This window comes from Astatotilapia calliptera, chromosome 22 (genome assembly GCF_900246225.1).
Source record: "Astatotilapia calliptera chromosome 22, fAstCal1.2, whole genome shotgun sequence".
Classification (NCBI taxonomy): domain Eukaryota; kingdom Metazoa; phylum Chordata; class Actinopteri; order Cichliformes; family Cichlidae; genus Astatotilapia; species Astatotilapia calliptera.
Genome location: NC_039322.1, coordinates 4,354,876 through 4,365,017, shown reverse-complemented (window position 1 = coordinate 4,365,017; position 10,142 = coordinate 4,354,876). Strand labels below are relative to the sequence as shown.

Below are 10,142 nucleotides of genomic sequence, written 5' to 3'. Positions count from 1 at the left end.
CCTTTAAGTTAAGCTACATCAATGGTTACATTAACTGTAAACAGCAGCGGGTGGTGGAATTTACCTTTTGGAACCCAGTCAGCCAAAGAAAAAAGAGTATAAGAACTCAGAACATTAATATGTTGCTACATTAACGACCAGCGCATTAATATTTACATTAACTAAGTAGTCACAGGTGCGCGTGTTCCAGGAACTTACCGACGATTTCGAACAGGACACAGCCAATCAGATGTAGGCATCCGCTACAGGATTGGTCGATCATTTGCAGTACTTTAGAAAGGCGAACGTGGGCTAGTGCCATATTGTCCAATCAATGAGTTGGGCGCAGAGAGCAGCGGACCTCTGTGAGAGCAGTTTTTGTCAGAGAGGCAGAGACGCCGAAGCAGCATCAGCGCCGGGCGTACGTGGAGCCTTGGAGCATCACTGGGGAGAGCGCACACATCCACCACAAAGAGCAGGCTGAAATAACGCGACGACACTTGAACGATTATTTTATAAACGCCTCCTCTTACTGATTTTTATTTTTATTATCTTTGTGTTGGTTTTATTTTCATTCTTATACTGGAGGAGGCGAAAAAACAACCGAGCAAAGCTTCACTGCGGCTAATCAATTTCCTTTTTCCAGACCTGGGAATTACAATGAAACATGTAGGTGACACATTTCCATTCACTATCCGCGAATCACAATAGGGATCCCAGCGGAGGCGACAAAGAAGGAAGCAGGTAAAAAATCTATTTCATTCTGAGCACTGCTGCTTTGAGAGGCATGAAAATTGTGAACCGGAGTGGCATGCGATGCTTTTAATCATGCGTAACTTCAAAGCTGTAGTCACATTTTGGGTTTGCGAGTGTCGGAGTTTACATTAAGACATCTTTAACCCACAATTTGTTTTTGTTTTTTTATTGTTGTAAAATACGATTGAAATTAACTTAAAAGGCATCAGCAGTGCCACATTTTCCCTACTAGGGCGCATGTGTGGCATTGCAATCTTTGCGCTTCATTGGAGAGCCTGTGTTTATTTACTGATGGGGACAAAACTGCATTTTACTTCAATTTACACGTTGCTGTGCACACTGTTGTTTTTTCCTCTCTCTTCAAAGGGGAAAATGGTGACGGGTGCCGCATCTATAGGATCAGCATCCTCCTCTCCGTGGAGCCCCTGCGTAAAAGAAAAATCAGGTATTTGCCCTCTTTATTGTGTCGGTACTGCAGTGTGGTAGACAGGCGAACAGGTTTTTATCATGAGGCTCGTCTGCAGCCATTCATGCATACAATGCAGGAACGCCTCAGCATAATGCAACAAAACCCTCCCATTTTATGTCTTACTGTGATGCCCTGAATGCAGCTGCAGCATCAGCCATACATGGAGACACTAGCTGCATAAAAAGAGAGATAATTGTGTGCTTTTTGTCTGCATCTGCGACCACATTATAAGGGGGGAAAGAGGGCTCGAACACACACGCACACGCATGACTGGATAAAATATTGCAGAAATCCTGCAAACTAACTGCCCTTCTCTGCGCTGCACAGGTGTTGAGTAGCATTCACCTAACTTAGTGTGTGCCTGTGTGAATTTGCGATGGGTATGCATCCGTGTAGGTGTCTGTGTAGGTGCATGTTTGTGGATGATATCACCTTGCATATATATGGTTGCAGGGCCATGTGTGTGGTTGAGGATGTGTTTTAACCAGGATTTTTTAGAGCTGCACACCTACACCTGCCTCACCGGGTTACTGAAACCGAGGGTACATTAGAGAAGAGCTTCCCCTACCTCCATTATTTACGCACTTAGATTTGGCCTGTTGGGCCACATAAAAATAGTGGTGTGATACTTCACCAGCAGCAGAGTGACTAATTGAAACTTCAAATTAAATCCAGCCTGAAAACACTTTACATATATAAAACAGAAAGAAAAAGGCTTCTGGCAGTGCACCCTGCATTTCTAACCTCTTTGTTCTGTCATTACAGTATAATTGTAAACAATGACACATCTGCATATCAAATGCCACTATTTTTGGAATCATTAATTATCATTTAGGGCCATCTTGTTATGAGGCCACCATGCTATAATGCTACCATCCACTCTGACTTACCATCCAAGTCAAAGGTGTGGCCTGAGGGCCTGAACTGGCCTAGAAAACGTGTCCAATGTGGCTAACTTAATGGATTAACAAAGTGTGAAACTTGCTGTGAAGTCGGTAATTGCTTCAGGTTTTCATTAAAATGCACAGCTGTCCATCAAGCGATGATGATGCTAGCTTTATTACACAGGAGTGAACATGTGTGAGAAGTTAAAAGTATGTGGATCTTGAAGAAAGAATATGCTTTAGTTTAATTAGCATCAAATTCTACATGTAAAAATGTTGTGTTTTTTCCGCTGTGATCTCTGAGGTGTAATGTGCGAATGAACGAGTTTCAAATCTTCAACCAAGCCAAACAGCTACAAGATTACAGTAAAAAAAAAAATTAATTTGGATGAAAAAATAAAGGAAAAACAGGGCAGAGGCACAAGACTGAGTACATAATGGCTTAAAACAGTGAAGGAACTACTCATCCCATAATGCCAATCCCAGATTCCACAGCAGCCAATTTCCAACCTGATCAAAGTGAATACTTCTATATATATTTAGCTTGTATTGTTTGAATGTGTAATAAAGCATTGCCTTAGTTATGGTACAGTTACTGCTCACAGTTTCTGAAGTTCTTTCACTAAGCAACCTGACATTTGCAGGTTTATACATTTCCATGGTAACTGCAACCTCCACCAACCGGAGACGTCGCTGTTTCAGTTTAGGATTGCAGGCAGAGTAGTTTTTTTTTTCTTGCACTGGATTGCTAATAAAATGTGTTTTTGCTAAAACGAGGTTGAGTCTGAAGGTTGTTTCTGCAGAAGCAAATAATGTTGCTCATAGTAAGTCATGATCGGAAGGTCGGGGGTTCGATTCCCCTGAACAGCTACCCTGAGGTACCCCTGAGCAAGGTACCGTCCCTACACACTGCTCCCCGGGCGCCCAATGGCTGCCCACTGCTTCACTGAGTGAATGGGTTAAATGCAGAGAGGGATTTTCCCCACGGGGACCAATAAAGTACACCTTCTTCTTCTTCGTCTAATTTGGATTGTTGCCACGTTGTGGCTCATAATCAAAATCCCCATAATCAAAAATGGGATTTTTTTTGCTCAATGTTAACGTCTATACAGTAGAAAAAATACAAAACAACCAATCATATGCATCCATAGTCTGCCAATGAGGCACAAACTAGCATTTGTTCATGGGATTTAAAGTCAGTCAATGTCTCTGCAACAGAGGCTCCACTTATCTTGGGTGGCACCTTAAATATTATAGTACCGAATATAAACTGGAAAAGTGCAGCTGAGGGTTGGTATATAAGTTTTCACCCAGTATCACTGAAATCCACTTAATAAGACACTTTTAAAAATGAATAAAGAAATAAAAATGTAGTTTTACTGGAGCAGTTATCGTAGCTACAACCAATCACTAACGCTAACAAGGCGATATTCATGAGATCGTAGCAGCGATATAATGAAATTTAGACACTTTCAGCAATGAGGGGTGAAATACCTGCTTCATTTTTTCTTAGACTTATTGTCATATTGAGGTGATAGCGTGTGGTGTAAAAGATTTCCTGTATCTGTCCATTTGGCAGCAGCATGGAATCAGTCTGTTGGATAAACTGTCCCGCTGCTTGTCCAGTAAGTGGTACAGAGGGATGAAAGTAGGAGAACATGCCTCAGTGTCTCGCTGGGGAAAAGAGAAGCGGTAGATCAACAGATTAATGGGTACAGGTCTGCCGTAGTAAACGGAGAGCTGAGTGTACTGGTTGATTTACTGGTTTGTGCTAACCTCACCTTCGACCACACACTGTGGGTAGTGACTGAAAGAATGAATTCATGGATACGAGCAGCAGAAATCGGCTTTCTCTGAACGATGTCTGGGCTCTGTGTTAGAGATAGCACGAGGGGCTCAGAGTACAGTCGCTACTCCTCTGCATCAAAAGAAGCCAGCTGAGGTGGTTCAGCATCTGATTAAGATGCCTCTTGGACAGCTCCTGAGGTGTTTCTGTTCAGCTGGAAGGAGATCCTGGGAAGACCACACTGAAAGGATTATTCTTCTTGGAATAATAATATTTTTTATTATAGTCCAGGTGATTGTTCTTTTGAGGGTGCCAAAATTTCTCATTAACAGAAAAACCCTTATCTTTAAATTCAGATGTTTCTAGCAACCTGTCTTGTTTCTGAGGTGTTTGAATATATTTTTCAGAAAACTATTGAACAGAAGTTGAATTATTAAACCAGGATAAGTGACGCATATATAGACTCGTTTCTGTTTCTGCTTCCTTGCAATCAGCTCTTTTACACCAACATGTTGTATTAACAGGGGGTAAAAACCCCATGAGAGCTCACTGTGTACACCCACAGTGGCCTCGGTGGAGCTGAATGCAGTGTAGCTACAGGACACGTCTGAGGAAGGGGCTGCAGATATAGATGTGAATAACCCCACAGCTTTCAAGCTGCATGTGTACCTATACACGCCTACCTGCCTCTGAGTGAAACCAACATGCTCCCGCCCACTCTCTGCGAGCTGTTGAAGGGCATTCTGGGAAAAGCAGGGAATCACAGATTGAAGTGGAAGCTGGGGAGAACGTGGGGATAGCAGCCTGATGACAAAATAGTTACACATCACAGAGGGATGATATAAGAGTTTGAGACTATCAGAGGGAGGGTGTTCGTAAAATGTGGTTTATTTTGGGCAGAGTTGCAGAGTTTAATGTCATAAAAGGCTCTAAGTTGCTGTCCTTTGTCGCATGGCTGTTGACTTCAGCGTGCTAGTGCACGTTGGGTCCGGCAGCACATTCCAAGTGCGGTGGAGGAGGTGGATCGTCTGCAGCTTCGCCATTAATCATGGTTGTTTCATGAGTCAGCGGTGATTAATCTGGTTGATGGTGGTCATGCCTTCAGTGGCCCCCTCCTCAGAGGGGGATGGTTGACCTTGAGCCCAACCCCGGATGTTGGGGAATTTCACCGGCAGCTTGTGTGCAGTCTCAGGTGTTCACGTCATCACTGGAGACGTGGGCACAAATGACTGATGGTATTCTGAGCTTGCAGCAACCTTCAGGAAGGAACAAGTTCTTTTGTGCTCTGCAGTGACTCGACCGGATCCAACACCTGTAGGTGTATTTTTAAAAGGATGATCTCAAGTTGAGCACACTCATACCAAAACATGTGCTATTTAAACCCAAAGATTTATTATACATTTTAAAATTTTGACTTTTCTTATTAGATTTATTTGTATTTTCCCTTTAGTTTCAGTTCATTTTAAGAGGAGGTATGCTCATTTAGTTTAGGTTTTATTGTTTTATTTATAAGACAAAAGACTAAAATTTGAATGTTACACAATAACATTTTAGTTAGTCTAGATTATTTTTATTTCAGTTAGCTAAAATTAGTTTAAACTAGTGCTGTGGGGCTGCATGGCGTCAACGCTTTGGCGCGGTTAGCGCGTTAGCAGCCCCTCGCTAACGGAGACTTGCTGCTTTAATGCGGTTATGGCGTTAACGTCATTTTAACGAGATTAACGCTGACAGCGCTAGTTTAAACACATATTTTTAGTTTTAAGCTGAGTGATATTTAACTGTATCATTCTTGGCTATTGTATATTTCATACAATACTCTTCATTAGTTTTATCTGAAAAAATGGTGCAAAGCAGACGTCTTAATTAACAGTGTGAATGCTGACATGTGTCTGTCCTGGTTGGGCTCAGTGCTGGCTGATCCCGTATCAGCTGGGACCGACAGTGGAGCAGACTCAGTGTCTGTGGAGGTTATTTGGAGTCATTCACATCCCTTATGCAATGGCAAAGTAGAACAAAGCCTGTTATTCACACTTTGATGGATTTAAGTGACTTTCTGTTTTTTTTTCTAATATTTTTAGATGAGATGACTAATGGATGAAAGCTGCAGAGCTTCAGAGTGTGTGCACCTTATTTTCATCTGGCATATTGTCCTTGCATGAGTGGCTCAAGGTTTCTGTGAATTAGAGTAACCGCCTCCAACATAATAGATCGTGGTGAGATGCTAGTGGCTGGACTGTAAATCAGATTCAGTGAATCACTGACATTATCAATCTTCCACTAAATGAAATATCACATTTCCTCAAATAAAAACCCGTAGTCAGTTAAAAGCTGGGTTGCTGATAATGGCCAAAGGTGTGAGCGACTTTAACAGATTTCCCGAGCCCATTACAGGCTGGGAAATAAAACTATACCACCCAGCTGTTGTTGTTGGAGAGGGTATGCTTGAAAAGTAGAGCTGGTGCACTCTGGTGGTTTGACAGTAATCGACGGGAATATGCAAAGCTTCAGTGGGCAGAGCGGAGTCTGACAAAATCACCTTACGCATTAAAGATAATGTCTGTGCTGTGATATCAGCTATACTAATGAGTAAAATGAGCACTCAGAGTGAAAGTTAGAAGACATCCAAGGTTATGCCCACAATCCTTTCCCAACATTTTGAGGCTGCCACAGTTATAATTGGCTAGTGTAGACATATCAGACACACAGTCAGGATGGAGTTATGAAAAAGTGTGACTTCATTATTATAAAGTGGAGATTTTAGGTCATATTATCCATTTCTATTTGACTGTGTGTGGTTCATTTAATATTCCCCTACATCAAAAGAACTGAGAAGATCTCCATGATATTTACCATCTAATACAGTTTGTGTTTTTGTGTGGGAGAATATGACTTTGTTCTAAATTAAGCAGTTGTTGTCAACAAAGAGACTTCCTTGCTAGATTTAATGAGGTTTCTGATGTCCTCTGTAATCGACGTGTAAATGCATTTCCTGGAAAAATGTCTTATTTTGCAGACAGTGACAGGAAAATGAAAAAAACATGGATACTAGGGCTGTTCGATATAACGATATATATCGGATGGCGATATAAAAACGTATAAAATCATTTTACGCTATCGATTGTTTTGTGGTGTCGCAAAATAAACTGTTTACGGCAATTTTTTTTTATCGTTTTGATGGTCACTGTAGTGACTATATTCATTTCTTAAAGTTCTCTCTTTCTCTTATATTTAATATAACCACACTACGGACGGACAAGCGCCTGTTTTTTATGGGTTGTCGTTAGCAACAACGACGGTAAAACCATCGCATGTTCACTTGTTTATTTTCCACATAAACCTTTCACAATAAAGCTCAAGATCCTGTTGAGACTTTTCAAAATAAACGGAATCATGTGAAAAAGTATTATTGACGGATGAGAAGCAAAAAAAGAGTCATCAGGTGCTAAAAAATAAACGTTAGAACAGGCTTTTCCCCAGAACACGCCGTGTAATCAATACTCACAAAGAAAACGGCGGCCGTTACAACTTATGTCTAAAAATGTATCGTTTCATGCATCGGTTAAAACACTCGACTCCAGGTACACGACGCCCAGCTAGAAACACTTCACCTACCCAAGATTCACAGAATTTACAGAAAATATTAAATTTTTTGTGTTTTATATCGTTATCGGACGATAGATGTTTTATATCGGGATATGAGATTTTGGTCATATCGCACAGCCCTAATGGATCCAATACTAAATAATTTTCTTAACTTATTAAGCTTTAACAGCCTCTCTTTGTTTTTTACAGGAGCTATGCCCACGATAATGAAGAGTTATTTAAAATATATTTGTTTATAGGCTTTGATGTTATTGTAGTTGCACTTCAGATCACTAGATTAAGTTTTGCAGTGATCTATGGATTACAAGCTGAAAGTACTCTGCAGAAAAAGCTTTTGTGTTTATGCACAATATTTAAAACATCAAATATCCATAAAATGTTTTTTAACTGATTTAAACAGCACTGTATATTCATTTTAATTTGCTGTTAATAAAAGTATTACAGAGTGACCAGGGAATCTATATTTTGGTGTTAACATGATGTGAACATACTGTAATTCAAACATACCTTGTTTGTAAAAAGTAACACATGACGATTGTCTTGTTTGTATAATTTGTGGTTGTCAAAAAAAATTATTGAAAACCAAAATTAATAAATCATAGGTAAAGGAATCAGTGTGTGTATAATACAAGCAAAAGGAGCCGTTAAAAGATTCGGTGATACTGAAGAACTAGTCCATGCATTTATTACTCCTACAGTGGACTGTTGTAATTCATCATGTAAAAAACAAATTCCTAAAAACTCCTTGAAAACCCTCCAGTTAATCCAGAATATAAGGTCTTGAATCCCCATCTCATTTTACCTCTACTTTATCTCTTTTTGATACAATATGGGCATAATTGGCTCCAATAGCTAATTTCGCTCGGTTGCTTGGGGGTTAACCACAGTGCCTTCCACACAGAGAAACTCTCAAATTGTATCCATGTATTGACTTTCTCTGGTATCTTCCCACAACATCGGGTCTGAGACTCTTGGCAGAAGTGATTGTTGTTGCAGAGTGTCTGTTGACTTGTTTTGTCAGAGCTGCTTGCCAGTGTCACTGTTTGAGCTGCTCAAACTGAAATTATTTACCAAGAGGTTAGTCATCGCACTCAGGCCTCGAGTTGTGTACGACGGGCTAAATGAGAACTGAAAAAGCCAGTCGCTGCGCCGACACCTTTCAGTTGGCTGTGAGGGAGGTGCAGCTCCGTGCGGCCATTTTTAAAAAAAAATCATTCATTTCTTTTTTTCACCAAGTCCTATCCATCACCTTCAGCAGATGGGCGTGCGTGGCAAACATCCCACTGCTGCATGTACGTGACAGCAAAACATTATGTTTAATTTACGCCTTCTGAAACCGTCGCAGCAAAAACTGCACCTCTGTTCCCATGGCGCAGGAATGGAGATCGGCGAGATCCAACTGACTAATTATGCTCGATAATCTTTTGAGGAAAATATTCAGAGCGGTTTCGCAGGTCTGCAGCTTTGGGAGTAACAAGCGGATAAATCTGAGAGATATCTGTGAGATGTCTCACTATTCTCCTCATTCACAGTGGCTGTCACTGTCTGCTTCACAGTTATGAGCAGAGCATATGGTGCAATAAACTGAGTGCATCATGTAAAAAAGAACTTTTGCATACGGCATCCCATAATAATAACTGTTATACTTTTATTATTATTATTATTATTATTATTATTATTATTATTATTATTATTATTATTATTATTATTATTAATAATAATAATAATAATAATAATAATAATAGTAACAACAGTTTAATATCCCTTATAATTATATTTAAATATTATAATTAATTATATATCCTTAAAATTAATATTATCAAGCAACATTCTTCTATTTTTTCCTATAAGGTGGCTTTAAAATCAAAAGGTACTTATAGATGAGCAACAACAGGTACGTCTTATGCCTCTGAAAGTTCTTATCGCTATCAGATATCATGATTTTATCATGTTGCCTAGCAACCACCTACCATTGGGCTAAAATGACCCATTTGCAGCCTTCAAGCATCTATAACACCTTGTAAAACCATCGTAGCCAATTTCAGTTTTACAAAATAAAAACTTTAAAACTTGAATTGTGCATGATATAGTATGTGAGTGAAGCCTGTCACTGCTAGTGGCAACAATAAACCAGACCATGAGCGTGTCTTTGGCCAAGTACCTAGGTGTCTACAACACCGGTACCATAATAAAGCTATACCAAAATCTGAGGGACTCAGGATACATACCAGGCGTGGATAGGCTGTGGAGGTTGATAGAATAGAATAGTTCTTAAAAATGGAGAAACTGCCAAAAATCCAAAGGGAAGAGGAACACAGTAATAACAACTTGTACTACAGTGTTGCTACCCTGGATGCTTGAGGAGACCTCGGGCCAAAGCAAAGACAAAGAGGGCTGAATAGATCATTTCAGCCTTGTACAGAAATGGTGTTATGAAAGCCCGTGGTAGATTGACTACCAGGGCAGCCATGCCCATCACACCAAACCAAATGGTGACTGTGTGTATGATGGTACAAATAGTCTTGGTACTCTATGCGGGTGTGTACTCATTGGGAGTTAAGAGTTCCTACTGGAAAAAGTAACTCTTAAGGACAGGAGGAGTCCAGAAAGGATCTGAAAGACAAGTCAAGTCGTGCTTGAGGAGGTTGATCCCTGAAAGCTAGAA

The 10,142-nt window shown here is 40.2% G+C and overlaps 1 protein-coding gene across 2 annotated transcripts in view; it reads left to right on the top strand.

The window, feature by feature from the left end:
• The first annotated feature begins 319 nt into the window (after positions 1 to 319).
• shisa7b (shisa family member 7) overlaps positions 320 to 10,142 on the top strand; it is a 51,059-nt gene continuing 41,236 nt past the window's right edge. For both annotated transcript variants that reach the window (XM_026155903.1, XM_026155901.1), the window contains exons 1-2: positions 320 to 723; positions 1,102 to 1,180. The gene's annotated coding sequence lies outside the window, so the exon portion shown is untranslated. The remainder of the gene's footprint in view (positions 724 to 1,101; positions 1,181 to 10,142) is intronic.